Here is a 24,700-nt window from a genome sequence, read left to right on the forward strand (position 1 = left end):
GATATGATCTCCGGTGCAGTGCTTTTCAGACTAGGAGCAACTTTCCGTTGCTGTGCAGTGTCGCGGTACTATTCAGACTAGGGGTAACTTTCCAGTTGCTAGGATCCGAGGTTGTGCATCTCAGTGACAGATCTCAGGCGTGTCCAGTTCTGATCCACCCCGAAAATGGTTTTGAAAAGTTTTAATAAAAGTTGATTTTGCTCAAATTAATCTTTTTACAACTTAGACCATTTTTAGACCAAAGCGAAAAAATTTCAGTACCCACAACCTTCAATTTCATTGATTTCAATACAGAGTTCTCCTGCTCTTGCATACAAATTCAAGTTACTTTTTATTACATTCATAAAGAAAAATTGAAAGTACTGATAAAGTAATAAATCCGAGGCATAGACAAGTCAGGTGTTCCTGCGCCCCCTCCCAGAATTGGTCGAAGCCTCTGATGCCAAAGTGGGCCCTTTCTATGCCTCTTCATTGAGCCAATCCAAGCACTCATCAGACAAAGTGCAACTGAAAGTGAGAGCGGGGGCCAGAAGCTCTCTAGTCCTCCATGCTGTAGCATATCGGGCAAGCTGTGCTCCTCGGACTAGGAATGCAGCAGGGTACTCTATCCCCTCTGGTGGGCAAGTCTGATCATGTCCAAACTGGCGCCGGAACCGGAACAGAAGATAGAAGGCACAATGTGTCATGCCAATCAATTGAATCCCAGGTTTACGGGTTATGTTGTAGCTCATTGCCGGCAGATTGAGCCAAGGGCAGCGCCAAGCGATGCGGTTTGCAAACAAACTGCACATCCAGTTGTACCACCACCCCTCATCCAGGGCGTCGACCAGGCGTTGTCAAAAAAAGTAGCCGCGAGCTGAGTATGCTGGGCAAGACTCCACAATCTGTAACTTGTCCATCAACCACACTTGGGGAGGGATGAAAAATTAGAGAATAAAGAATAGATAGATGTGCGATGAGAGAAAAGAAAGAAAAGGGTTTTGTGAGAAAAACCGAGCCTGAGGGCCGAGTGATGTGAGCAATACATACGTGTGGTTGGGTGGGAAACATTACCTGCAATAGTAGTGGGCTCCCCACAAGCCTAGCCATCTCCCGGCGATGAAAAGCGTCTAAGTCCGTCAATGTCTCAGCCAATGTAATGGCGATGCACCTCTTGCCCTCCTTCAAACCTTGGGCAACCTCGATCAACCGGACACTGAATCCACCAGAGCCCGGGGCAAGCAAGAAATGAGCTAGCAAGCATAGGCAAAGCGTGTGTCGCCGATAGCCCTTCCAATGATGGTCGTCGCGGTCACCAACATCAGAAAACCAGTGAACCAAGCTTGGGATGTCCAGCTCCCCGTCATGAACCAATGATCGAGCATCATGCAAAGTGAGGCCTCGCATTCGTCCTAGGGCTTGGACGTGGCCAAATCAGAGTTGAGGCAAGATTTCCTCATTGCGCTCGGATTCCATCAAAGCTTGGAAATCTTCGAAAGTAGGACACATCTCTTGCCCGCTAAAGCTAAAAACGTGTGTTACCGGATTCCAGAACCTTGCCGCGGCATGGAGGAAAGGAAGATGTAGCGGAGTACGGCCCAGCGTGAATAGTGGATTCAAGCCGAAGCCCCGGAAGTTCAACTTTTCCGAGCCATCCAGAGAAGCAATCCAAGCTGTGAGATTTTGGATAAGGAACGCCTCCATTTTGATGCAAAACTGAGATAAATTGAATGAACCACGAAGCTGGGACTTTTATAGAGTATAAGGCACTGTTCGGGTGACACGTGTCAACAAACTGGTGGTTGCCAAGCTAGGTGGTCGGCCGACCACCTTTTCTGGTAGGCCGACCGCCCCTTTGGTCTTCATTGAAAAAAACTGGTCGGCCAGCTCCCTTAGGTGGTCAGCCATGGAGGAAAGAGGGGCTTTGGTCTTGTCCTAGCCTCTAGAAGAAAGTTCCTAGCATTTCCATGCATCAGGACTGTTGAAGGTGCGAGTTTTCCTCTGTTTGGGATGCATTCCGTCACTCCGATCGTCCGAAATACATTTTGTTTATCGAGTTGTTGTTAAGTCTTGCTTATCGAGTCGATGTTTTGTTTATCGAGTCGTTGTTTTGTTTATCGAGTTGTTAAGTTTTGTCGAGTTGGCAAGTTTTGTGTATCGAGTTGTTACTCATTGTTTGATCAACATTGTTGTGTCTTACTTATCAAGTTGTAAGTTTAATCAACATTGTTGTGTCTTGCTTATCGAGTTGTAAGTTTAATCAACATTGTTGTGTCTTGCTTATCGAGTTGTAGACTTGCTAAGGTTTCGGTGTTTCTTAGTAAGTTAAGTTGTTAAGTTGTTTAGTTTGTTGTGTCGGTTCGCTACTTGACTCGGCAATTTTTAGTGCACAATTCCATTCTATCTCACTTTCGTGCAAAATGATGCGATGCAATGCTAAGAACATAAAATACAACACTTTTTCAAAAAGCTGTTTCATTCCATCATGCTTCCTTTGTTACAACATTTTATAACAAGGGTACAACTTTTACAAAAAATAAAACTGCCTAATAATGTACAATGTGCTACAACTACTAGTAAAAAAGGCAAATAAAGCAGGGAACAACTGCATCAATGCTATCAACTGTAGGAATAAGAGGGCCGCTTCATCCTCTTCTGCGGAACAGCCTCTGCACCATCATTGTCATCTGAATCGGGGCTGTCATCCTCGGAACCCTCCTCGGCCTCATCTCCACTACCGGAACCGGAACCGGAACAGAGCCACCCCCTCTGTCAGCGGATGTCTCTGACTGGGGATGTGCAGGCTCCTCCTCCTCGTTGGACTCCTCCTCCACAATAGGTGCTCTGCGTCTGCCTAGACCGCGAGTCGAACCCCCTCTCCCAACTCCTCGAGAAGGCCTAGATGGCCCGGCCTGTGGCTCAGTATATAGCGGAGGCATCTGAAACGAAAGAGTACAATTCGAATACATCAGCCAAAATATGTATATCAGATGCACAGACAAAAAAGCTAGATAGAGTGGATGTATGCAGATATAGTACATGAATGTGGTGTGTGTCAGATGTGCTCTACCCATACAGTCAATCAATGCAGTGAAGTGTTCAAGTTCAGCATGTCATCAGAAGTATGATAAATGCAAGAAAACTAAAGAGTACCGGGACACCGAGGATGGACAACTGTGCCTCCCTCCGCAAGACCATGCCCTCAAGTGAGGCCACCAATCCGACTATCCCCTCCATGTATTCTCTGGGTGGCTGCAGATACAAGCTCAAATCATCAATGAATAAATGAGTGCCTAAGTATTTGAGTGATAAATGAAAAGCAGTGGAGCATACCGGTGGTGAGTCAGGGTCACTGACGTATCGGTGATCAGGCATAGGAGGCTCTATCAGAATCGGATAGGAAGTCCCGTATCGCCATCCTGTCAACTTGGTCGGGATATCCAGCCATCCGACATCTGCAGCCCGGGGTCGGCTCGATGATGGCATGCCAACAGACCTCCTCATGGGAGTACAAACACCTGTCAACGGGGGCATCAAGTATGTATGACGGTAGGTCGCATAGTCCCCCTCCTCTAAATGTAGCAATACGTCTGTACCCAACATGGCACTAGCGACCTCTTGGGGAGTGAGCCTCCCAGTGAGCTGCATATCGTCCGGAGGTACTGAGGGGATATCCTAACGAGGGTAGCCCATCGTCTGGCGCATGAAGCGTTCCCCCAGGAACCAGGCCCTGCCAGCTGGCCCCTCAAACAGGATCCTGTACCGAGAAGAGGCCCATCCCCCAGCATACTGAAATCAGGTGTTTCCACCCAAGGCCACCCAGGGCTGCCATGTGATCTGCGGATAACCAATGCATAAACTGATTAGAAATCGTAAATGTGCAAGATGAATCAAAGGTGAAAACACGGAGGACTGAGAGTTCTGAATTACCTCTGTCGGCCGCACTGTGTCGAAAAACTATCGCAGGTAGGGCAGAGTCTCCCGAGCTCTCGGTCGATACTGGCCCTCAAACACGAGCGAGTAAGGGATCATAAGAGGCACCTCCACCTCAAGCTCCAGGGCTAGTGCAGGAAAGTATGCGAAAACCCATAGCTGTGGAAAACAGGGCAATAGCCATCAGAATACAGAATGTTGAGTGCAGAATGTACAGAGAATGCAGAATGCTGAGAGCAGAATGCAAAGTACAGAATGTGAAATGTGCCGTGTGTGCAATGTACAGATAATGAAAAGCAGAAATGTAAATCAATAGGGCAGAAAATAACTCCCAGGCTCTCCAGTAGCCACCGGCTATGTTCCCCCGTCCACGGGAGATCGCGCTCATGTAGCAATAAAGGGTAGCTAAGCCGGCGCCACCCAATCATACTGACTGACTCGTGCGAGGTCTACCAGAGCACTCAGCAGATAAAGCCCAACAGTGTTCCCCCTATCGAAGAACAGAGTGGTCCCGAAGAGGAACATCAAAAACCCTCGAGTATACTGCTCTACCTCCTCGGGAGTCTCAGGCACCATCTCTCTGAAATGTGTAGAAAACCAGGTGTACCGGACTCTGCCTGAGGATCTGTCCACCGGTGGGCGAGTTCCCAATAGATACATCCAGGCGGCCTCCCACTCACCCATATCCTTATCATAAGGGATCGGCCAACCTCCCATGTCGAGGCTTGTCAGTATAGCAAAATCAAACGGGGTCATAGTCATATCCCCGGTGGCTGAAAAATGGAAGGAGTTGGTGGTGTCCCACTATCTCTCTACAAGCGCGCCCATCAACGTCCTGCTAGCAGGATAGCGAGATATCCCTATGCAAAAGAGTCCGAACCCTGCCTGGTCAACTCAATCACGAACAGCCTCCGGGAGCTCTATGTACCACTCCCTCGCAACGATGGAGCCATATCCTCGTGTAACACGGGAAGACACCTGCATTCATAATGAACACATGTATTCAGTTTCAGAATGAAGTGAATAAGCTGCGTGCAAATGAAATGTATGAGTTGTGTGCAAACCAAATCAGATACAATTCCGTGAGCTGTGTACAAATACAAGTGTGTGTTGTGCGTTCACCTCAAATTTGGGCTGCGTGTTCAGAATCTCAGAGTTTGGGCTGCCTATTCAACTTTCAATAAGTGTGGGCTGTCTGTTCATCTAAAAGAATAGGCTGTGTGTTCAGATTTCAAAGTTAGAGCTATGTGTTCAACGTCAAGTATTTGAGCTGTGTGTTCAGATTTCAAAATCAGTGGGCTGTGTATTCATCTCAACGTTCGAGCTGTGTGTTCAACGTCAAGTATTTGAGCTGTGTGTTCAGATTTCAAAATCAGTGGGCCATGTGTTCATCTCGAAGTTCGAGCTATGTGTTCAACGTCAAATATTTGAGCTGTGTGTTCAGATTTGAAAATCAATGGGCTGTGTGTTCAACGTCAAATGTTTGAGCTGTGTGTTCAGATTTCAATATTAGCGGGCTATGTGTTCATCTCGAAGTTCGAGTTGTGTGTTCAACGTCAAGTATTTGAGCTGTGTGTTCAGATTTCAGAGATAGTGGGCTGCGTGTTTAACTCTCAACAAGTGTGTGCTACGTGTTCACAATCAACAGTGGGCTACGTGTTCAGAAATTCAAAGTTTAGGCTGTGTGTTCAACTCTCAACAAGTGTGTGCTGCGTGTTCACAATCAACAGGGGGCTGCGTGTTCAGAAATTCGACAGTTTGGGCTGCGTGTTCAACTCTTAACAAGTGTGTGCTGTGTGTTCGCAATCAATATGTGGGCTGCGTGTTCAGAAATTGGACAGTTTGGGCTGCGTGTTCAAAATGCGAACGGAATACTGTGTTATAGACTAAGTGTTTAGAACAAGCTGTGTGCTAGAATGAGTAGATAAACATAGCGAAAGCTTGAAATGCACAGAAAATGCATAATACATTGCAGAAAACGTAAAAGTGAAGTACATACCTCCCGTGCCTGATGAGAGAGGTGGGACTCCGGCTCCCGTAATAGTAGATCCACAGGTGCTCGATCATCAAAATCGGTAAAATGGTAGAAAACTGCCCGAGGGAGGATATGCATCGGAGGGTCATACCTCTCGGGAATAAAGGGACGAATCCTCGGAGGCAAAGACATGATGTCTGGATCACCTCCGGCACCTGAAGGACCTCCGCCATGGGGGAAATGACCTGCCATTTCGAAAAATCTGCAAAAAGGAGCAAAAATGAGCAAAATGAGCCAAAATTGGAAAAAGTCAATAAAAGTCAACTCTCAGGAAATGAAAAAGTCAACAAAAGTCAACTCCCGGGAAAATCTTCCAAATGTTGAGACAAACTTACCTCAAGTGGTGAAAATGAGGAAAAGAGCTCTGAAATCAAAATCTAATCAGTTCAAAGTGAAGAAAACTGAAAGATTTCACGAAACAACTTTGCGTGGGACATTGGAAAACGCGTATAGAGTGCAGATCTGAGAGGGAAAATGCTCTAGGAAGGGAGAGGGACTGATTTCGGACTTAGACTTTTGAGAAAAAGAGCTTTGGCCAAGTGTATTTAAAGAAACAAGTGTGAAAGTACCAAACTTCCCCGGATTTGGGCTAAGGTGGTCGGCCGACCACCTTTTCTGGTAGGTCGGCCCCCCCCCTTTACCAAACCTGGTCGGTGGCCTCCAATAGCCCCCAAACCTGGTTGGTGGTGTTCCCAAGGTGGTCTCCAAGGTCTCTTTGAACTCCCTGCAAATTTTGGTAGTGATCGAAGTCCCCGACACCCGAGAAAGTACAAGGTAAGTGCACTTTTCGTCGCGAAATCCCTCTGCGGGAATTTCAACTCCAACTTTCGATGCGTGTTTCATCGTCACTTGCCAAAAGCGTGGTGTATCCTTTGTGAATATGTTGTGACCCTTTCGAGAGGTAAACCGGAGGCCGCGATCGAGTCGCCCTCGTCGAAACTTGCATTTCCTTGCTCGTTGTTTTGTGTCAAATATGCATTCGAGTTTGCACTTATCCTGTATTGTTATGCACGTCACTTGCATTCTCATGCACACCACTTGCATTGTTGTGCACATCTCATTGGTATTGTCATGCCTCCATGCTTAACTTCCGTTGTCACGCACGTTTCTTCTTGCATTGCGATGCACTTTCTCATCGGCACCATGACCGTTTGCATTCGACATAATGTTGAACATATGTTGCTAACTATGTTGTGCTTGTTAAGTTTCTCTCTTTTTACAGGCATGATATTGTATGTACGGTTCATTTGAGGTTGGTGCGACCAGACGAACCGCGCAGGTATTGTATCTTCTCCGTGTGAGACGTGGCGAGAATTGAATAATTCTCTGCATTCTTCAACTCCATGAAATGTAGTTGTTGCTTTGCATTCTTGCTTAAAACTGTTGCATCTATTGTGAATACTTGCTTCATTACAGCTTGCTACTTTGCATGATCATGAGTCGCGTCCGGCTTGGTGCATATCATTTTGTATTTTGCCCCCGCCTGCGGGTATGCCTACAGGCACATCTTTGTTTATCTCGCATGTTTGTCTAAGTCTTCGGCCTTGTCAAAAATGGGTCGTCTCTGGGCTTTGACATTCACTCCCATCACTTATGACTTTCGAGTTCTGTCAAAGAGGGGCAACTATAGACACCCCATTTTTGACCGACCTTAAAAATCAGATGTCACCGATTGAGCGCTCGATGATGATGAATATTGTGCTCATTCTGAGGTTTCAGACTCTCGGCTGTGAGCGTTGTCTCTAGACTTCGGGGCTCTTTTGTGCTTTGCCCCAATTTGCGAACCAGGTCCTATTTTCTTCGTTTTCTTTTCCTGAAGGAAGGGAGAGGTCTCGTAGACCATCTCTCAATGGCCGTAGGCTACGTTTCGTGGTCATAGGCCATTTTTCCCATTTGGAGACCAGTTACTGGTTTTCGGAGCCGTCGGCCGTGTGCCTCGGTTCGGGACCACTTAACTACCTCCGTTAGCTCCGGTTTTTGGCACACACCTTGTTTCCTCTCCCTAGATGGACACCGTGGCCCGAGAGACCACCTTTGTGGTCATACGCCACCTCCGGTGCCTAACAGCCTGTTTTCGGGGCCCCAGGCTGCGCGTTTTGGCCCCCGAACCCTCGTTTTGCATCGGTTAGGGTTCATTTTTGGCATGGACCCTATTTTCATTGTTAGAAAGGTGGTACTATAGTGGGAGACTAGAAATTATTTTGAAAACCATTTTCTCTCTCCTCCAGCCGGTTTTCTTGACAGAAAGCTGGTTTTTCCCACTTTTGAATCACAATTTCTGGTCTCCCATACCACCATTGTGTTATACTCACCTGGGAGGCCACCAATATGGGTAGGCCGACCAGCTTTTCTTCCTGACCCTTTTCAACGTTGCTAAAAAGCTGATTTTTCTCTCTCCTGGGTCACATTTTCTGGTCTCCCACCATACAGTTGTATTCTACTCATCTGGGAGGCCACCTTTCTAGTATGGCCGACCAGCTTTTCTCATTGACCTTTTTGAACCCTGGTCGGCTGACCAGGGCAAGTGGTCGGCCGACCACTTGAACTGGTCGGCCTACCTTCTGCTTTTTGGCCTTCCTAAGTTGCATACGGCTGTGCCGGCTGTGTAGCATTTGACCCACTGTCCGAGATTTTGAGCCTTTTGTTGATCCCTTTAAGTTGGTTTTGAACCTCTTGCTTAGCTTCTTAGAAAAGCTTGGGAAGTCCTCGTGTTGCACCCATTTTGCCACATTTTTTTCATTTTTTTTTTCACCGTTCCCCAGACAACGTGTCTGGTTTTCAGCCCATTCAATCGCCTTCGCCTCCTTTTCGACAAATTTCTCCCTTTTAAACCATTTCCAGATTATCCTATTCCATTCAATTTCATTTTTTTTTCCGTCTACTGCTTAAAACAATAAAGTCGCAATTATTCTTCGGGTGCAATCATACCAGCACTAATGGACCGGATCCCCTCAAAACTCCGCAGTTAAGCGTGCTTGGGCGAGAGTAGTACTAGGATGGGTGACCCCCTGAGAAGTCCTCGTGTTGCACCCCTTTTGCCCTTTTTATTTCCTTTTTTTTTTCACCCTTCCCGGGACAACCTGTCCGGTTTTTAGCCCATTCAATCGCCTTCGCCTCTTTTTCGAAAAATTTCACCCTTTTAAACCATTTCCAGATTATCCTATTCCATTCAATTTCATTTTTTTTCCCTCTACTACTTAAAACAGTAAAGTCGTGGTTAATCTTCGGGTGCGATCATACCAGCACTAATGCACCGGATCCTATCAAAACTCCGTAGTTAAGCGTGCTTGGGCGATAGTAGTACTAGGATGGGTGACCCCATGGGAAGTCCTCGTGTTGCACGTCTTTTGCCCCTTGTTTTTCCTTCTTTTTTTTTTCGCCCTTGCCCAGACAACCTGTTCGGTTTTTAGCCTATTCAATCGCCTTCGCCTCTTTTTCGACAAATTTCTCCCTTTTAAACCATCTCCTGATCATCCTATTCAATTCAATTTCTTTTTTTTTTCCCGTCCACTGCTTAAAACAATAAAGTCGCGGTTAATCTTCGGTTGCGATCATACCAGCACTAATGCACCGGATCCCATTAGAACTCTGCAGTTAAGTGTGCTTGGGTGAGAGTAGTACTAGAATGGGTGACCCCCTGGGAAGTCCTCGTGTTGCACCCCTTTTGCCCCCTTTTTTTCCTTTTTCTTTTTTTTCACCCTTCCTCGGACAACCTGTTCAGTTTTTAGCCCATTCAATCGTCTTCGCCTCCTTTTCGACAAACTTCTCCCATTTAAACCATTTCCAGATTATCCTATTCCATTCAATTTCATTTTTTTTTTCCGTCTACGGCTTAAAACAATAAAGTCGCTGTTAATCTTCGGGTGCGATCATACTAGCACTAATGCACCAGATCTCCTCAGAACTCCGCAGTTAAGCGTGCTTGGGCAAGAGTAGTACTAGGATGGGTGACCCTTTGGGAAGTCCTCGTGTTGCACCCTTTTGCCCCTTTTTTTTCCTTTTTTTTTTCACCCTTCCCCGGACAACCTGCCCGGTTTTTAGCACATTCAATCGCCTTCGCCTCATTTTCGACGTATTTCTCTCTTTTAAACCATTTCCAGATTATCCAATTCCATTCAATTTCATTTTTTTTCCATCTACTACTTAAAACAATAAAGTCGCGGTTAATCTTCGGGTGCGATCATACCAGCACTAATGCACCGGATCCCATCAGAACTCCGCAGTTAAGCGTGCATGGGCGAGTGTAGTACTTGGATGGGTGACCGCCTGGGAAGTCCTCGTGTTGCACCCCTTTTGCCCCTTTTTTTTTCCTTTTTTTTTTTTCACCCTTCTACGGACAACCTATCTGGTTTTTAGTCCATTCAATCGCCTTCGCCTCCTTTTCGCTAAATTTCTCCCTTTTAAACAATTTCCAGAATATCCTATTCCATTCAATTTCATTCTTTTTTTCTATCCACTACTTAAAACAATAAAGTCGCGGTTAATCTTCGGGTGCGATTATACCAGCACTAATGCACCGGATAACATCAGAACTCCGCAGTTAAGCGTGCTTGGGCGAGAGTAGTACTAGGATGGGTGACCCCCTAGGAAGTCATCGTGATGCACCCCTTTTGCCCCTTTTTTTTCCTTTCAGTTTTTTTTTTCACCCTTCCCGGGACAACCTGTCCGGTTTTTAGCCCATTCAATCGCCTTTGCCTCATTTTCGAAAAATTTCTTCCTTTTAAACCATTTCCAGATTATCCGATTCCATTCAATTTCATTTTTTTTTCGTCTACTGCTTAAAACAAAATAGTCACGGTTAATCTTCGAGTGCGACCATACCAGCACTAATGCACCGGATCCCATCAGAACTCCACAGTTAAGTGTGCTTGGGTAAGAGTAATACTAGGATGGGTGACCCTGTAATGACCCCAAAGTGTGTATAGGAAGTAATCCTTATTTAATTAGGGGTTAATGTGTTTGCTATCGGAATTGAAGAACGATCCGTTGGGTTATGCCTTTGAAACTGGAATTTGTGATCTTTACCAAACAATCTGGAACTTTTTCCCTCCGCTCGAGCAGAGCAGTAGGCGCTCGAGCGTACTTTTGGGGTTTCCAGCAAATTGTGCAGACGGCCTGAGATTCTGGGAGTTGTGATTTTCCGCTCGAGTGGGGGAGTTTACACTCGAGCGGACGTCTTTGTTGGTCTTCGCGCTCGAGCGCATGGTTGGGCGCTCGAGCGGGTCTCCAAGTTGAGTTGTATTTCTGAGGCACAGGGGTTCGTTTTTGGACATTTTTATTAGTGTTTTGAAACTTTCTATTTTATTTTGGAGTATTGGTTGAGGTGGTAATATGATGGTAAAGTAAGATTGGACCAAAAGCTTGAATTAGAATGATTTGTCTACGACCAGCCGTCACTCTTTTGTCTTTTTCTTTTTCCACACTTTAAATTTGGATGTGAAGTTAGAACCATTGGAAAGCTTATTTCCGGGGCTTCAATTTGGACACAAGAACGACCTAAAACGGAGTTCCGATGGGAGAGTTACATCTGTTTGAAGTTTTGAAATCTGTGCTGAGAGCAGGTCCGCTCGAGCGGGAATAGGGACGCTCGAGCGGGATTTTCGGGACAGCAGCTTTAAAAACGGGATTTTGGATAATTTCTGATATTTTTCTTCTTCCCTCTCCCTTCCTTCTTGCCTAAGTCCAAAACCCTAACCCTCAAACCTTTGATTTCATCCATTTTTTACCAACAATCCATCATGGGTCGTGCATCAAGGGTGAAGAAGAAGTGAAGATCAACTTTTCCAACCAATTAGATTTTGGGATTTCGAGAGGATGCGTTCAACCTAGCTTCTTTGCTTCTAATTTCGAGGTGGGGGGTTCTCTTAGCCTTGAATGTTTATGATTCAAAGTGATTTTGTTGGTACTTTGGGATTTTGTTGACATTTTAGAATCTTGAGTTGATTATGGGTTAGGGACACTTATGGCTTAATGTTTATGCACAATTGGGGCTCCCACTCTACTTCTCAAAGGATGTTGAATGTTTTTTAGCATATTGGCATATAGTAATTATTGATTTGGCGATTTCACTAAGAAAAGAGGAAAACCCCCAATTTTCTTGGAAACCCTAGGTTGATTAATGAAGATAACCAATGAATTGGCTCAAGTTGAAAGTAGAGTAATGAAATTGAAGTATTGAATTATGTGTGTTGAAGTTGAATTAGAATTTGGAAATGCTTGAAAATTGTGTTTAGAATTGCGAATGAATTTGTTATAAATGGTGGAATTCATGCTATCATGTAAAGGAAAAATTAGGGAAATAATCTATTAAAGATATAGATGATATGAACTTGGTTTTAGAAGGTCGAAATAGGATTCAAGGATTTATTGTGAATTATGTGAAGTTGCAAATGGTGTTAATGAACTAAATGATGTTGTACTATGATGAATTATGTTTGAATTATGTGACTTGTGTAGGATTAGCTACAAGAACGGACCACGCACCTGAACACTATGAGTAGTAGTACGCTTTACCACCGCTAATGCTTGCCATTAGTATTCTGTTAATTCCGTTACTTATGTATGTAAATGATTCAAGGAAGATAAATGTTATATGTATGTAAATGATTCAAGGAAGATAAATGTTATATGTATATAAATGATTCAAGGAAGATAAATGTTATATGTATATAAATGATTCAAGGAAGATAAATGTTATATGTTTATGTAAATGATTCAAGGAAGGTACATAAGTAAGAGAAAGAATGAAACAACCCTCCTATGATTCTGGAATTCTGTAAGACTCTGAAATAAGTTTGCTATGATAATGTTTGGGCTAAATGCCAACAAGTTTAATGCCAATACATGTAAGAGCTAAAGGCCAACAAGTCTAAATAATCAAGAAATGCTCTAGTTATGATATGTTACGTTTGAATTAATAAATTCATGATATCCTTAGCACATGGCCCTTACCCGGGGGTAATAATACTGTGGTTTAAATAATTAAGTTACAAGTGTATGTACGTTACAAGTTCAAGTATATTACAAGTATAAGCATGTTACAAGTTCACGTATGTTATAAATTTAAGTATGTTACAAGTTTGAGTACGATACAAGCTTAAGTATGTTACAAACTATGTTACAAGTTTACGTATGTACAAGTTCAAGTATGTTTCGAGTATATGTTACAAGGGCTTTAATGCCAATATGTTTACAAGGGCTTCATGCCATTTTCAAGGGCTTTATGCCATTTACAAGAGCTTCATGCCACTTTCAAGGGCTTTATGCCATTTACAAGGGCTTCATGCCATTTTCAAGGGCTTTATGCCATTTACAAGGGCTTCATGCCACTTTCAAGGGCTTCATGTCATTTTCAAGGGCTTTGATGCCAATATGTTTACAAAGGCTTCATGCCATTTTCAAGGGCCTTAGTGCCATATGTTACAAGGGCTTCATGCCATTTTCAAGGGCCTTAGTGCCACATGTTATAAGGGCTTTATGCCACAAGTTACAAGGGCCTCGTGCCACACATTTCAAGGGCCTCGTGCCACCATGTTTCAAAGGCTTTATAGCCATTATGTTTATGTTGCAGGATTGGGCCTAAAGCCGTTATGTACTTTGCACAGATTCAAACTAACTATGTGAACTCTGCACCTTTTTATTCATTGATATGAATTATGTTTCAAGTTAAGCATTGGTTTATTTATGTATTACTATTCACTGAGCCTGGCTCACCCTCTATTATGTCTGTTTCTGTAGGTCACTAATCAAGCGGTTAGCCCTAGCCAAGACGCCGCTTCCTTTTGTCAACCTTCATATGTTCAGGCACTGTTTAAGTCATTTAATTTCCTAAGTTGTCAAGATGTTGGTTTGCTTATGAGTGTCCATCTAAGGTTGTTGTATATACCTTTCATGTTTGTTTTTGTATACGCCCGACTTTAGGGCTGGAACTGTAAATGTGTACGTACATACTCTGGGATATAGTTTGGAACTTTGTTTACCCAGTATAAGGCATGTGATGAATGAGATCCTGGCATGCAGGAGTAGCTCAATGGAGTTTAATTGTTCATTATTATTTATCTATTTATTTTTGTGCTTCCGATAAGGCCCCGTATGTTATATTACCAGGTTACATGTCCGTCTCTAAAGAGGTCATGCCCAAACTTTTAGGGGCGGGTTTGGGGCGTGACAAACCCCCTTGGAAGTCCTCGTGTTACACCCCTTTTGCCCCTTTTTTTTCCTTTTTTCTTTTTTTCACCCTTCCCCGAACAACCTGTCCGGTTTTTAGCCCATTCAATCGCCTCCGCCTCCTTTTCGACAAATTTCTCCCTTTTAAACCATTTTCAGATTATCCTATTCCATTGAATTTCATTTTTTTTTTCATCTATTGCTCAAAACAATAAAGTCACGGTTAATCTTTGGGTGCGATCATACCAGCACTAATGCACCGGATCCCCTCAGAACTCCGCAGTTATGCATGCTTGGGCGAGAGCAGTACTAGGATGGGTGACCCCCTGGTAAGTTCTCGTGTTGCACCCCTATTGCGCCTTTTTTTTCCTTTTTTTTTTTCACCCTTCCCCGGACAACCTGTCCGGTTTTTAGCCCATTCAATCGCCTTCGCCTCATTTTCGACGAATTTCTCCATTTTAAACCATTTCCAGATTATCCAATTCCATTCAACTTCATTTTTTTTTCCCGTCTACTGCTTAAAACAATAAAGTCGCGGTTAATCTTCGGGTGCGATCATTCCAGCACTAATGCACTGGATCCCATCAGAAATCCGCAGTTAAGTGTGCTTGGGCGAGAGTAGTACTAGGATGGGTGACCCCCTGGGAAGTCCTCGTGTTGCACCCCTTTTGCCCATTTTCTTTTCTTTTCTTTTTTTTTCGACCCTTCCCCGGACATCCTATCCAGTTTTTAGCCCATTCAATCGCCTCCGCCTCCTTTTCGACAAATTTCTCCCTTTTAAACCATTTCCAGATTATCCTATTCCATTCAATTTCATTTTTTTTTTCCGTCTACTGCTTAGAACAATAAAGTCGCGGTTAATCTTCGGGTGCGATCATACCAACACTAATGCACCGGATTCCCTCAGAACTCCGCAGTTAAGCGTGCCTGGGTAAGAGTAGTACTAGGATGGGTGACCCCCTGAGAAGTCCTCGTGTTGCACCCCTATTGCCCCTTTTTTTTCCTTTTTTTTTTTTTTCACCCTTCCCCGGACAACCTGTCCAGTTTTTACCCCATTCAATCGCCTTTGCCTCATTTTCGACGAATTTCTCCATTTTAAACCATTTCCAGATTATCCAATTCCATTCAATTTCATTTTTTTTTCCGTCTACTGCTTAAAACAATAAAGTCGCGGTTAGTCTTCGGGTGCGATCATTCCAGTACTAATGCACCGGATCCCATCAGAACACCGCAGTTAAGCGTGCTCGGGCTAGAGTAGTACTATGATGGGTGGCCCCCTGGGAAGTCCTCATATTGCACTCCTTTTGCCCCTTTTTTTTCCTGTTTTTTTTTTTTTCACCCATCCCCGAACAACCTGTCCGGTTTTTAGCCCATTCAATAGCCTTCGCCTCCTTTTCAACAAATTTCTCCCTTTTAAACCGTTTCCAGATTATCATATTCCACTCAATTTCATTTTTTTTTTCCGTGTACCGGTTAAAACAATAAAGTTGCGGTTAATCATCGGGTGCGATCATACCAGCACTAGTGCACCGGATCCCATCAAAACTCCACAGTTAAGCGTGCTTGGGCGAGAGTAGTACTAGGATGGGTCAGCCCCTGGGAAGTCCTCGTGTTGCACCCCTTTTGCCCTTTTTTTTCCTTTTTTTTTTCTCACCCTTCCCGGGACAACATGTCCGGTTTTTTTCCCATTCAATCGCCTTCGCTTCCTTTTCGACAAATTTCTCCATTATAAACCATTTCCAGATTATCCTATTCCATTCAATTTCATTTCTTTTTCCCTCTACTGCTTAAAACAATAAAGTCGCGGTTAATCTTTGGGTGCGATCATACCAGCCCTAATGCACCGGATCCCATCAGAACTCCGCAGTTAAGCGCGCTTAGGTGAGAGTAGTACTAGGATGGGTGACCCCTGGGAAGCCCTCGTGTTGCACCTCTTTTGCACCGTTTTTTTCCTTTTTTTTTTTTTTCACCCTTCCCCGAACAATCTGTCCGGTTTTTAGCCCATTCAATCGCCTTCGCCTCCTTTTCGACAAATTTCTCCCTTTTAAACCGTTTCTAGATTATCCTATTCCACTCAATTTCATTTTTTTTTTCCGTCTACTGGTCAAAACTATAAAATCACGGTTAATCTTCGGGTGCGATCATACCAGCACTAATGCACCGGATCCCATCAGAACTCCACAGTTAAGCGTGCTTGGACGACAGTTGTACTAGGATGGGTGACCCCCTGGGAAGTCCTCATCTTGCACCCCTTTTGCCCTTTTTTTTTACCTTTTTTTTTTCACCCTTCCCGGGACAACCTGTCCGGTTTTTGACCAATTCAATCGCCTTCGCATCATTTTCTACAAATTTCTCCCTTTTAAACCGTTTCCAGATTATCCTATTCCATTCAATTTCATTTTTTTTCCCTCTACTGCTTAAAACAATAAAGTCGCGGTTAATCTTCGGGTGCGATCAAACCAGCCCTAATGCAGCGGATCCCATCAGAACTCCGCAGTTAAGCGCGCTTGGGCGAGAGTAGTACTAGGATGGGTGACCCCTAGGAAGTCCTCGTGTTGCACCCCTTTTGCCCCTTTTTCTTCCTTTTTTTTTCAACCTTCCCCGGACAACCTATCCGGTTTTTAGCCCATTCAATCGCCTTCGCCTCCTTTCCGACAAATTTCTCCTTTTTAAACCATTTCCAGATTATCCTATTCCATTCAATTTCAATTTTTTTTTCCGTCTGCTGCTTAAAATAATAAGGTCGCGGTTAATCTTCGGGTGTGATCATACCAGCACTAATGCACCGGATCCCATCAGAACTCCGCAGTTAAGCGTGCTTGGGCGAGAGTAGCACGAGGATGGGTGACCCCCTGGGAAGTCCTCGTGTTGCACCCTTTTTGCCCCTTTTTTTTTTCATTTTTTTCCCCCTTTCCCCAGACAACCTGTCCGGTTTTTAGCCCATTCAATGGCCTTCGCCTCATTTTCGACAAATTTCTTCCTTTTAAACCATTTCTAGATTATCCTATTCCATTCAATTTCATTTTTTTTATTCCCGTCTACTGCATAAAACAATAAAGTCACGGTTAATCTTCGGGTGCGATCATACTAGCACTAATGCACCGGATCCCATCAGAGCTCCGCGGTTAAGCGTGCTTGGGCGAGAGTAGTACTAGGATAGGTTACCCCCTGGGAAGTCCTCTTATTGCAGCCCCTTTGCGCCTTTTTTTTCCTTTTTTTTTTTCGCCCTTCCCCGACCAACTTGTCCGGTTTTTAGCCGATTCAATCGCCTTCGCCTCCTTTTCGACAAATTTCTCCCTTTTAAACCATTTCCAAATTATCCTATTTCATTCAATTTCATTTTTTTTTTTTCGTCTACTGCTTAAAACTGTAAAGTGGCGGTTAATCTTCGGGTGCGATCATACCAGCAATAATGCAACGGATCCCATCAGAACTCAGCCATTAAGCGTGCTTGGGCGAGAGTAGTACGGGGATGGGTGACTGCCTGGGAAGTCCTCGTATTGCACCCCTTTTGCCCCTTTTTTTTCCTTTTTTTTTTCACCCTTCCCGGGACAACCTGTCCGGTTTTTAGCCCATTCAATCGCCTTCGCCTCCTTTTCGACGAATTTCTCCCTTTTAATCCATTTCTAGATTATCCTATTCCATTCAATTTCATTTTTTTTTCCCGTCTGCGGCTTAAAAAAATAAAGTCGCGGTTAACCTCCGGGTGCGATCATACGAGTACTAATGCACCGGATCCCATCAGAACACCGCAGTTAAGCGTACTTGGGCGAGAGTAGTACTAATATTGGTGACCCCCAGGGAAGTCCTCGTGTTGCACCCCTTTTGCCCCTTTTTTTTCCTTTATGTTTTTTTTTTCACCCTTCCCCGGACAACTTGTCCGGTTTTTAGCCCACTGAATTGCCTTTGCCTCATTTTCGACAAATTTCTCCCTTTTAAACCATTTTCAAATTATCCTATTCCATTCAATTTCATTTTTTTTCCCCGTCTACAGCTTAATACAATAAAGTCGCGGTTAATCTTTGTGTGCGGTCATACCAGCACTAACGGACCGGATCCTATCAGAACTCCGCAGTTAAGCGTGCTTGGGCGAGAGTAGTACTAGGATGGGTGACCCCCTGGTAAGTCCTCGTGTTCCACCCCTTTTACCCTTTTTTTTCGTTTTTTTTTTTTCACCCTTCCCGGGACAACCTGTCCAGTTTTTAGCACGTTAAATCGTCTTCGCCTCCTTTTCGACAAATTTCTCCCTATTAAACCATTTCTTGAATATCCTATTCCATTCAATTTCATTTTTTTTTCGTGTACTGCTTAAAACAATAAAGTGGTGGTTAATCTTCGGGTCGGATCATACCAGCACTAACGCACCGGATCCCATCAGAACTCCGTTGTTAAGCGTGCTTGGGTGAGAGTAGTACTAGGATGGGTGACCCCCTGGGAAGTCCTCGTGATGCACCCCTTTTGCACCTTTTTTTTCCTTTTGTTTTTTTTTTCACCCTTCCCAGGACAATCTGTCCGGTGTTTTGCCCATTCAATTGCCATCGCCCATTTTTTTGCAAATTTCTCCCTTTTGAACCATTTCTTGATTACCCTATTCCATTCAATTTCTTTTTTTTTTCCGTCTACTGCTTAAAACAATAAAGTCGCGGTTATTCTTCGGGTGCGATCATACCAGCACTAATGCACCGGATCCCATCAGAACTCCGCAGTTAAGCATGCCTGGGCAAGAGTAGTACTAGGATGGGTGACGCCCTGGGAAGTCATCGTGTTTCACCCCTTTTGCCCCTTTTTTTTCTTCTTTTTTTTTTCAAACCTTCCCCAGACAACCTGTCCTGTTTTTAGCCCATTCAATCGCCTTCGCCTCCTTTTCGACAAATTTCTCCCTTTTAAACCATTTCCAGATTATCCTATTCCATTCAATTTCTTTTTTTTTCCGTCTACTGCTGAAAACAATAAAGTCGCAGTTAATCCGCGGGTGCGATCATACCAGCAGTAATGCACCAGATCCCATCAGAACTCCGCAGTTAAGCATGCTTGGGCAAGAGTAGTACTAGAATGGGTGACGCCCTGGGAAGTCCTCGTGTTGCACCCCTTTGGCCCCTTTTTTTTCCCTTTTTTTTTTCTCCCTTCCCGGGAGAACCTGTCCGATTTTTAGCCCTTTCAATCACCTTCGCCTCCATTTCGAAAAATTTCTCCCTTTTAAACCATTTACTGATTATCCTATTCCATTCAATTTCTTTTTTTTTTTCCGTCTACTACTTAAAACAATAAAGTCTCGGTTAATCTTCAGGGGCGATCATACCAGCATTAATGCACCGGATCCCATCAAAACTCCGCAGTTAAGCATGCTTGGGCAAGAGTAGTACTGGATGGGTGACGCCCTGGGAAGTGCTCGTGTTGCACCCCTTTTACCGATTTTTTTTCCTTTTTTTTTCACCCTTCCCGGGACAACCTGTCCAGTTTTTAGCCCATTCAATCGCCTTCGCCTCCTTTTCGACAAATATCTCCCTTTTAAACCATTTCCTAATTATCCTATTCCATTCAATTTCATTTTTTTTTCCGTCTACTGCTTAAAACAATAAAGTCGCGGTTAATCTTCGAATGGGATCATACCAGCACTAATGCACCGGATCCCATCAAAACTCCGCAGTTAAGCGTGCTTGGGCGAGAGTAGTACTTGGATGGGTGACCCCCTGGGAAGTCCTCGTGTTGCACCCCTTTTGTCGCTTTTTTTTCCTTTTTTTTTTTTTCACCCTTCCCCGAACAACCTGTCCAGTTTCTAGCCCATTCAGTAGCCTTTGCCTGATTTTCGGCAAATTTCTCCTTTTTAAACCATTTTCAGATTATCCTATTCCATTCAATTTTATTTTTTTTTCCCGTCTACTGCTTAATACAATAAAGTCGCGATTAATCTTTGTGTGCGGTCATACCAGCACAAACGCACCGGATCCCATCAAAACTCCGCAGTTAAGCGTGCTTGGGCGAGAGTAGTACTAGGATGGGTGACCCCCTGGGAAGTCCTCGTGATGCACCCCTTTTGCCCCTTTTTTTTCTTTTTTTTTTTTCACCCTTCTCGGGACAACGTGTCCGGTGTTTTGCCCATTCAATCGCCCTCGCCACTTTTTCGACAAATTTCTCCCTTTTTAAACATTTGCAAATTATCCTATTCCATTTAATTTCATTTTTTTTTCCGTCTACTGCTTAAAACAATAAAATCGCGGTTAATCTTCGGGTACGATCATATCAGCACTAATGCACCGGATCCCGTCAGAACTCGGCAATTAAGCGTGCTAGGGCGACAGTAGTACTAGGATGGGTGACCCCCTGGGAAGTCCTCATGTTGCACCCCTTTTGCCGTTTTTTTTCTTTTTTTCACCCTTCCCGGGACAACCTGTCCGGTTTTTAGCCCAGTCAATCGCCTTCACCTCTTTTTCGACAAATTCCTCCTTTTTAAACAATTTCCAGATTATCCTATTCCATTCAATTTCATTTTTTTTTATTCCCGTCTACTGCTTAAAACAATAAAGTCGCGGTTAATCTTCGGGTGTGATCATACTAACATTGTTACCCCGGATCCCATCAGAACTCCGCGGTTAAGCGTGCTTAGGCGAGAGTAGTACTAGCATGGGTAACCCCCGGGGAAGTCCTCGTGTTCCACCCCTTTTGCCCCTTTTTTTTCTTTTTTTTTTTTTTTAAACCTTCCCCGGACAACCTGTCCGGTTTTTAGCCCATTCAATTGCCTTCGCCTCATTTTCGACAAATTTCTCCCTTTTAAACCATTTCCAGATTATCCTATTCCATTCAATTTCATTTTATTTTCCGTCTACTGCTGAAAAAAATATAGTCGCGGTTAATCTTTGGGTGCGATCATACCAGCACTAATGCAGCGGATCCCATCAGAACTCCGCAGTTAAGCGTGCTTGGACTAGAGTAGTACTAGGATGGTGGCGAGAGTACTAGGATGGGTGACCCATTGGGAAGTCCTCGTGTGGCACCCCTTTTGCCCCTTTTTTTTCATTTTTTTTTTTCACCCTTCCCGGAAAAACCTGTCTAGTTTTTAGCCCATTCAATCGCCTTCGCCTCCTTTTCGACAAATTTCTCCCTTTTAAACCATTTCCTGATTATCCTATTCCGTTCAATTTCAATTTTTTTTTCCGTCTACAACTTACAACAATAAAGTCGCGATTAATCTTCGGGTGCAATTATACCAGCACCAATGCACCGGATCCGATCAGAATTCCGCAGTTAAGCGTGCTTGGGCGAGAGTAGTACTAGGATGGGTGACCCCCGGGGAAGTCCTCGTGCTGCACCCCTTTTGCGACTTTTTTTCCTTTTTTTTTTTCATACTTTCCGGGACAACCTGTCCGGTTTTTAGCCCATTCAATCGCCTTCGTCTTCTTTTCGACAAATTCCTTCCTTTTAAACCATTTCCAGATTATCCTATTCCATTCAATTTCATTTTTTTTTCCGTCTACTGCTTAAAACAATAAAGTCACGGTTAATCTTCGGATGCGATCATACCAGCACTAATGCACCGGATCCCATCAGAACTCCGCAGTTAAGCATGCTTGGGCAAGAGTAGTACTACGATGGGTGACACCCTGGGAAGTCCTCGTGTTGCACCCCTTTGGCCCCTTTTTTTTCCTTTTTTTTTTCTCCCTTCCCGGGACAACCTGTCCGGTTTTTAGCCCTTCCAATCGCCTTCGCCTCATTTTCGACAAATTTCTCCCTTTTAAACCATTTCCAGATTATCCTATTTCATTAAATTTCATTTTTTTATTCCCCTCTACTGCTTAAAACAATAAAGTCGCGGCTAATCTTCAGGTGTGATCATACTAGCACTAATGCACCGGATCCCATCAGAACTCCGCGGTTAAGCGTGCTTGGCCGAGAGTAGTACTAGGATGGGTGACCCCAGGGAAGTCCTCGTGTTGCACCCCTTTTGCCCCTTTTTTTTTCCTTTTTTTTTTTAAATCCTTCCCCGGACAACCTGTCCGGTGTTTAGCCCATTCAATCGCCTTCGCCTCCTTTTCGACAAATTTCTCACATTTAAACCATTTCCAGATTATCCTATTCCATTCAATTTCTTTTTTTTTCCTTCTACTGCTGAAAACATTAAAGTTGCGGCTAATCTTCGGGTGCGATCATACCAGCACTAATGCATCGGATCCCATCAGAACTCCGCAGTTAAGCGTGCTTGGGCTAGAGTAGTACTAGGATGGTAGCGAGAGTCCTAGGATGGGTGACCCCCTAGGAGGTCCTCGTGTGGAACCCTTTTTGCCCCTTTTTTTTTCCTTTTTTTTTTCACCCATCCCGGGACAACCTGTCCAGTTTTTAGCCCATTCAATCGCCTTCGCCTCCTTATCGACAAATTTCTCGCGTTTAAACCATTTCCCGATTATCCTATTCCATTCAATTTCATTTTTTTTTTCGTCTACTGCTCAAAACAATAAAGTCTCGGTTAATCTTCGGGTGCGATCATACCAGCACTAATGCGCCGGATCCCTTCAGAACTTCGCAGTTAAGCAAGCTTGGGCAAGAGTAGTACTAGGATGGGTGACGCCTTGGGAAGTCCTCGTGTTGCTCCCCTTTTGCTCCTTTTTTTTCTTTTTTTTTTCACACTTCCCGGGACAACCTGTCCGGTTTTTAGCCCATTCAAACGCCTTCGCCTCCTTTTCGACAAATTTCTCCCTTTTAAACCATTTCCAGATTATCCTAGTCCATTCAATTTCGTTTTTTTTTTTTTCTGTCTACTGCTTAAAACAATAAAGTCGCGGTTAATCTTCAGGTGCTATCATACCAGCACTAATGTTCCGAATCCCATCAGAACTCCGCAGTTAAGCGTGCTTGGGCTAGAGTAGTACTAGGATGGTGGCAAGAGTACTAGGATGGGTGACCCCCTAGGAAGTCCTCGTGTTCCACTCCTTCTGGCCCTTTTTTTTCATTTTTTTCCTGTCACCCTTCCCGGGACAACCTGTCCAGTTTTTAGCACATTAAATCGGCTTCGCCTCCTTTTCGACAATTTTCTCCCTTTTAAACCATTTCTTGATTATCCTATTCCACTCAATTTCATTTTTTTTTTCGTGTACTCCTTAAAACAATAAAGTCGCGGTTAATCTTCGGGTTGGATCTTACCAGCACTAATGCACCGAATCCCTTCAGAACACCGTCGCTAAGCGTGCTTGTTGTAGAGTAGTACAAGGATGGTGGCGAGAGTACTAGGATGGGTGACGCCTTGGGAAGTCCTCGTGTGCCACCCCTATTGCCCCTTTCTTTTTCCTTTTTTTTTTTTCACCCTTCCCGGGACAACCTGTCCAGTTTTTAGTTCATTCAATCGCCTTCGCCTCTTTTTCGACAAATTTCTCCCTTTTAAACGATTTCCTGATTATCCTATTCCATTCAATTTCATTTTTTTTCCCGGTCCACTGCTTAAAACAATAAAGTCGTGGTTAATCTTCGAGTGCGATCATACCTGCACTAATGCACCGGATCCTATCAGGACTCCGCAGTTAAGTGTGCTTGGGCGAGAGTAGTGCTAGGATGGGTGAGCCCCTAGGAAGTCCTCGTGCTGCACCCCTTTCGCCACTTTTTTTCGTTTTTTTTTTTCACCCTTCCCCGGACAACCTATTCGGTTTTTAGCCATGCAATCGCCTTCGCCTTCTTTTCGACAAATTTCTCTTTTTTAAACCATTTCCAGATTATCCTTTTCCATTCAACTTCATTTTTTTTTTTTCGTCTACTGCTTAAAACAATAAAGTCGCGGTTAATCTTCGGGTGCGACCATACCAGCACTAATGCACCGGATCCCATCAGAACTCCGCAGTTAAGCATGCTTGCGCAAGAGTATTACTAGGATGGGTGACGTCCTGGGAAGTCCTCGTGTTGGACCCGTTTTGCCCCGTTTTTTTCCTTGTTTTTTTTTCACCCTTCCCGGGACAACCTGTCCGGTTTTTAGCCCATTCAATCGCCTTCGCCTCCTTTTCGACAAATTTCTCCCTTTTAAACCATTTCCAGATTATCCTATTCCATTAAATTTCTATTTTTTTTTTCTGTCCACTGCTTAAAACAATATAGTCGTCGTTAATCTTCGGTTGCGATCATACCAGCACTAATGCACCGGATCCCATCAGAACACCGCAGTGAAACGTGCTAGGGCGTGAGTAGTACTATTATGGGTGACCCCCTGGTAAGTCCTCGTGTTGCACCCCTTTTGCCCCGTTTTTTTTCCTTTTTTTTTTTCACCCTTCCCCGGACAACCTGTCCGGTTTTTAGCCCATTCAATCGCCTTTGCCTCCTTTTCGACAAATTTCTCACTTTTAAACCATTTCCATATTATCCGATTCCATTCAATTTCATTTTTTTTTTGCCGACTACTACTTAAAACAACAAAGTCACGGTTACTCTTCGGGTGCGATCATACCAGCACAAATGCACCGGATCCCATCAGAACACCGCTGTTAAGTGTGCTTGGGCAAGAGTAGTACTAATATAGATGACCCCCTAGAAGTCCTCGTGTTGCACCTCTTTTGCCCCTTTTTTTTCCATTTTTTTTTCACCCTTCCCCGGACAAACTGTCCGATTTTTAGCTTA

At 44.0% G+C, this 24,700-nt stretch overlaps 28 non-coding genes and 10 pseudogenes across 28 annotated transcripts; all 38 read left to right on the forward strand.

The window, feature by feature from the left end:
* Nucleotides 1-8,861: 8,861 nt before the first annotated feature.
* LOC145811667 (5S ribosomal RNA) lies at nt 8,862-8,980 on the forward strand. The gene has a single exon (XR_014355202.1). It is a non-coding gene; the product is annotated as a 5S ribosomal RNA (ribosomal RNA).
* Nucleotides 8,981-9,173: 193 nt separating this feature from the next.
* On the forward strand, nt 9,174-9,292 carry LOC114291547 (5S ribosomal RNA). The gene has a single exon (XR_003639440.2). It is a non-coding gene; the product is annotated as a 5S ribosomal RNA (ribosomal RNA).
* A 198-nt stretch (nt 9,293-9,490) lies between these two features.
* Nucleotides 9,491-9,609, forward strand: LOC114291544 (5S ribosomal RNA). Its single transcript, XR_003639437.2, has one exon. It is a non-coding gene; the product is annotated as a 5S ribosomal RNA (ribosomal RNA).
* Nucleotides 9,610-9,808: 199 nt separating this feature from the next.
* LOC114291499 (5S ribosomal RNA) lies at nt 9,809-9,927 on the forward strand. Its single transcript, XR_003639406.1, has one exon. It is a non-coding gene; the product is annotated as a 5S ribosomal RNA (ribosomal RNA).
* Nucleotides 9,928-10,119: 192 nt separating this feature from the next.
* Nucleotides 10,120-10,238, forward strand: LOC114291434 (5S ribosomal RNA). The gene has a single exon (XR_003639400.1). It is a non-coding gene; the product is annotated as a 5S ribosomal RNA (ribosomal RNA).
* A 198-nt stretch (nt 10,239-10,436) lies between these two features.
* Nucleotides 10,437-10,555, forward strand: LOC114291347 (5S ribosomal RNA). Its single transcript, XR_003639377.2, has one exon. It is a non-coding gene; the product is annotated as a 5S ribosomal RNA (ribosomal RNA).
* A 3,790-nt stretch (nt 10,556-14,345) lies between these two features.
* LOC114291366 (5S ribosomal RNA) lies at nt 14,346-14,464 on the forward strand. Its single transcript, XR_014355532.1, has one exon. It is a non-coding gene; the product is annotated as a 5S ribosomal RNA (ribosomal RNA).
* Nucleotides 14,465-14,660: 196 nt separating this feature from the next.
* LOC114291323 (5S ribosomal RNA) lies at nt 14,661-14,779 on the forward strand. The gene has a single exon (XR_003639354.1). It is a non-coding gene; the product is annotated as a 5S ribosomal RNA (ribosomal RNA).
* Nucleotides 14,780-14,979: 200 nt separating this feature from the next.
* On the forward strand, nt 14,980-15,098 carry LOC114291316 (5S ribosomal RNA). The gene has a single exon (XR_003639348.2). It is a non-coding gene; the product is annotated as a 5S ribosomal RNA (ribosomal RNA).
* Nucleotides 15,099-15,296: 198 nt separating this feature from the next.
* LOC114291338 (5S ribosomal RNA) lies at nt 15,297-15,415 on the forward strand. Its single transcript, XR_003639368.1, has one exon. It is a non-coding gene; the product is annotated as a 5S ribosomal RNA (ribosomal RNA).
* A 200-nt stretch (nt 15,416-15,615) lies between these two features.
* Nucleotides 15,616-15,734, forward strand: LOC114291545 (5S ribosomal RNA). Its single transcript, XR_003639438.2, has one exon. It is a non-coding gene; the product is annotated as a 5S ribosomal RNA (ribosomal RNA).
* A 195-nt stretch (nt 15,735-15,929) lies between these two features.
* Nucleotides 15,930-16,047, forward strand: LOC114291531 (5S ribosomal RNA). Its single transcript, XR_003639423.1, has one exon. It is a non-coding gene; the product is annotated as a 5S ribosomal RNA (ribosomal RNA).
* A 199-nt stretch (nt 16,048-16,246) lies between these two features.
* LOC114291359 (5S ribosomal RNA) lies at nt 16,247-16,365 on the forward strand. Its single transcript, XR_003639387.2, has one exon. It is a non-coding gene; the product is annotated as a 5S ribosomal RNA (ribosomal RNA).
* A 194-nt stretch (nt 16,366-16,559) lies between these two features.
* LOC114291526 (5S ribosomal RNA) lies at nt 16,560-16,677 on the forward strand. Its single transcript, XR_003639419.1, has one exon. It is a non-coding gene; the product is annotated as a 5S ribosomal RNA (ribosomal RNA).
* Nucleotides 16,678-16,871: 194 nt separating this feature from the next.
* On the forward strand, nt 16,872-16,990 carry LOC114291346 (5S ribosomal RNA). The gene has a single exon (XR_003639376.1). It is a non-coding gene; the product is annotated as a 5S ribosomal RNA (ribosomal RNA).
* Nucleotides 16,991-17,187: 197 nt separating this feature from the next.
* On the forward strand, nt 17,188-17,306 carry LOC114291372 (5S ribosomal RNA). The gene has a single exon (XR_014355771.1). It is a non-coding gene; the product is annotated as a 5S ribosomal RNA (ribosomal RNA).
* Nucleotides 17,307-17,503: 197 nt separating this feature from the next.
* LOC114291354 (5S ribosomal RNA) lies at nt 17,504-17,622 on the forward strand. Its single transcript, XR_003639382.2, has one exon. It is a non-coding gene; the product is annotated as a 5S ribosomal RNA (ribosomal RNA).
* A 195-nt stretch (nt 17,623-17,817) lies between these two features.
* On the forward strand, nt 17,818-17,936 carry LOC114291327 (5S ribosomal RNA). Its single transcript, XR_003639358.1, has one exon. It is a non-coding gene; the product is annotated as a 5S ribosomal RNA (ribosomal RNA).
* A 201-nt stretch (nt 17,937-18,137) lies between these two features.
* Nucleotides 18,138-18,256, forward strand: LOC114291342 (5S ribosomal RNA). The gene has a single exon (XR_003639372.1). It is a non-coding gene; the product is annotated as a 5S ribosomal RNA (ribosomal RNA).
* Nucleotides 18,257-18,450: 194 nt separating this feature from the next.
* LOC114291538 (5S ribosomal RNA) lies at nt 18,451-18,569 on the forward strand. Its single transcript, XR_003639432.2, has one exon. It is a non-coding gene; the product is annotated as a 5S ribosomal RNA (ribosomal RNA).
* Nucleotides 18,570-18,768: 199 nt separating this feature from the next.
* LOC114291530 (5S ribosomal RNA) lies at nt 18,769-18,887 on the forward strand. The gene has a single exon (XR_003639422.2). It is a non-coding gene; the product is annotated as a 5S ribosomal RNA (ribosomal RNA).
* Nucleotides 18,888-19,083: 196 nt separating this feature from the next.
* LOC114291525 (5S ribosomal RNA) lies at nt 19,084-19,202 on the forward strand. Its single transcript, XR_003639418.1, has one exon. It is a non-coding gene; the product is annotated as a 5S ribosomal RNA (ribosomal RNA).
* Nucleotides 19,203-19,398: 196 nt separating this feature from the next.
* On the forward strand, nt 19,399-19,516 carry LOC114291382 (5S ribosomal RNA; annotated as a pseudogene).
* A 193-nt stretch (nt 19,517-19,709) lies between these two features.
* On the forward strand, nt 19,710-19,828 carry LOC114291523 (5S ribosomal RNA). The gene has a single exon (XR_003639416.2). It is a non-coding gene; the product is annotated as a 5S ribosomal RNA (ribosomal RNA).
* A 198-nt stretch (nt 19,829-20,026) lies between these two features.
* LOC114291370 (5S ribosomal RNA) lies at nt 20,027-20,145 on the forward strand. The gene has a single exon (XR_003639394.2). It is a non-coding gene; the product is annotated as a 5S ribosomal RNA (ribosomal RNA).
* A 195-nt stretch (nt 20,146-20,340) lies between these two features.
* Nucleotides 20,341-20,459, forward strand: LOC114291541 (5S ribosomal RNA; annotated as a pseudogene).
* A 193-nt stretch (nt 20,460-20,652) lies between these two features.
* Nucleotides 20,653-20,771, forward strand: LOC114291318 (5S ribosomal RNA; annotated as a pseudogene).
* A 198-nt stretch (nt 20,772-20,969) lies between these two features.
* On the forward strand, nt 20,970-21,108 carry LOC114291424 (5S ribosomal RNA; annotated as a pseudogene).
* A 196-nt stretch (nt 21,109-21,304) lies between these two features.
* LOC114291334 (5S ribosomal RNA) lies at nt 21,305-21,423 on the forward strand. Its single transcript, XR_003639365.2, has one exon. It is a non-coding gene; the product is annotated as a 5S ribosomal RNA (ribosomal RNA).
* A 194-nt stretch (nt 21,424-21,617) lies between these two features.
* On the forward strand, nt 21,618-21,736 carry LOC114291521 (5S ribosomal RNA). The gene has a single exon (XR_003639413.1). It is a non-coding gene; the product is annotated as a 5S ribosomal RNA (ribosomal RNA).
* A 196-nt stretch (nt 21,737-21,932) lies between these two features.
* Nucleotides 21,933-22,050, forward strand: LOC114291524 (5S ribosomal RNA). Its single transcript, XR_003639417.2, has one exon. It is a non-coding gene; the product is annotated as a 5S ribosomal RNA (ribosomal RNA).
* A 196-nt stretch (nt 22,051-22,246) lies between these two features.
* On the forward strand, nt 22,247-22,385 carry LOC114291395 (5S ribosomal RNA; annotated as a pseudogene).
* Nucleotides 22,386-22,580: 195 nt separating this feature from the next.
* On the forward strand, nt 22,581-22,699 carry LOC114291350 (5S ribosomal RNA; annotated as a pseudogene).
* A 197-nt stretch (nt 22,700-22,896) lies between these two features.
* Nucleotides 22,897-23,035, forward strand: LOC114291508 (5S ribosomal RNA; annotated as a pseudogene).
* Nucleotides 23,036-23,568: 533 nt separating this feature from the next.
* Nucleotides 23,569-23,687, forward strand: LOC114291378 (5S ribosomal RNA; annotated as a pseudogene).
* A 195-nt stretch (nt 23,688-23,882) lies between these two features.
* Nucleotides 23,883-24,001, forward strand: LOC114291405 (5S ribosomal RNA; annotated as a pseudogene).
* Nucleotides 24,002-24,199: 198 nt separating this feature from the next.
* LOC114291373 (5S ribosomal RNA) lies at nt 24,200-24,318 on the forward strand. The gene has a single exon (XR_014355691.1). It is a non-coding gene; the product is annotated as a 5S ribosomal RNA (ribosomal RNA).
* Nucleotides 24,319-24,516: 198 nt separating this feature from the next.
* Nucleotides 24,517-24,634, forward strand: LOC114291468 (5S ribosomal RNA; annotated as a pseudogene).
* The last annotated feature ends 66 nt before the right edge of the window (nt 24,635-24,700 follow it).

Source organism: Camellia sinensis, chromosome 14 (genome assembly GCF_055761805.1).
Source record: "Camellia sinensis isolate YWXY chromosome 14, ASM5576180v1, whole genome shotgun sequence".
Taxonomy (NCBI): Eukaryota; Viridiplantae; Streptophyta; class Magnoliopsida; order Ericales; family Theaceae; genus Camellia; species Camellia sinensis.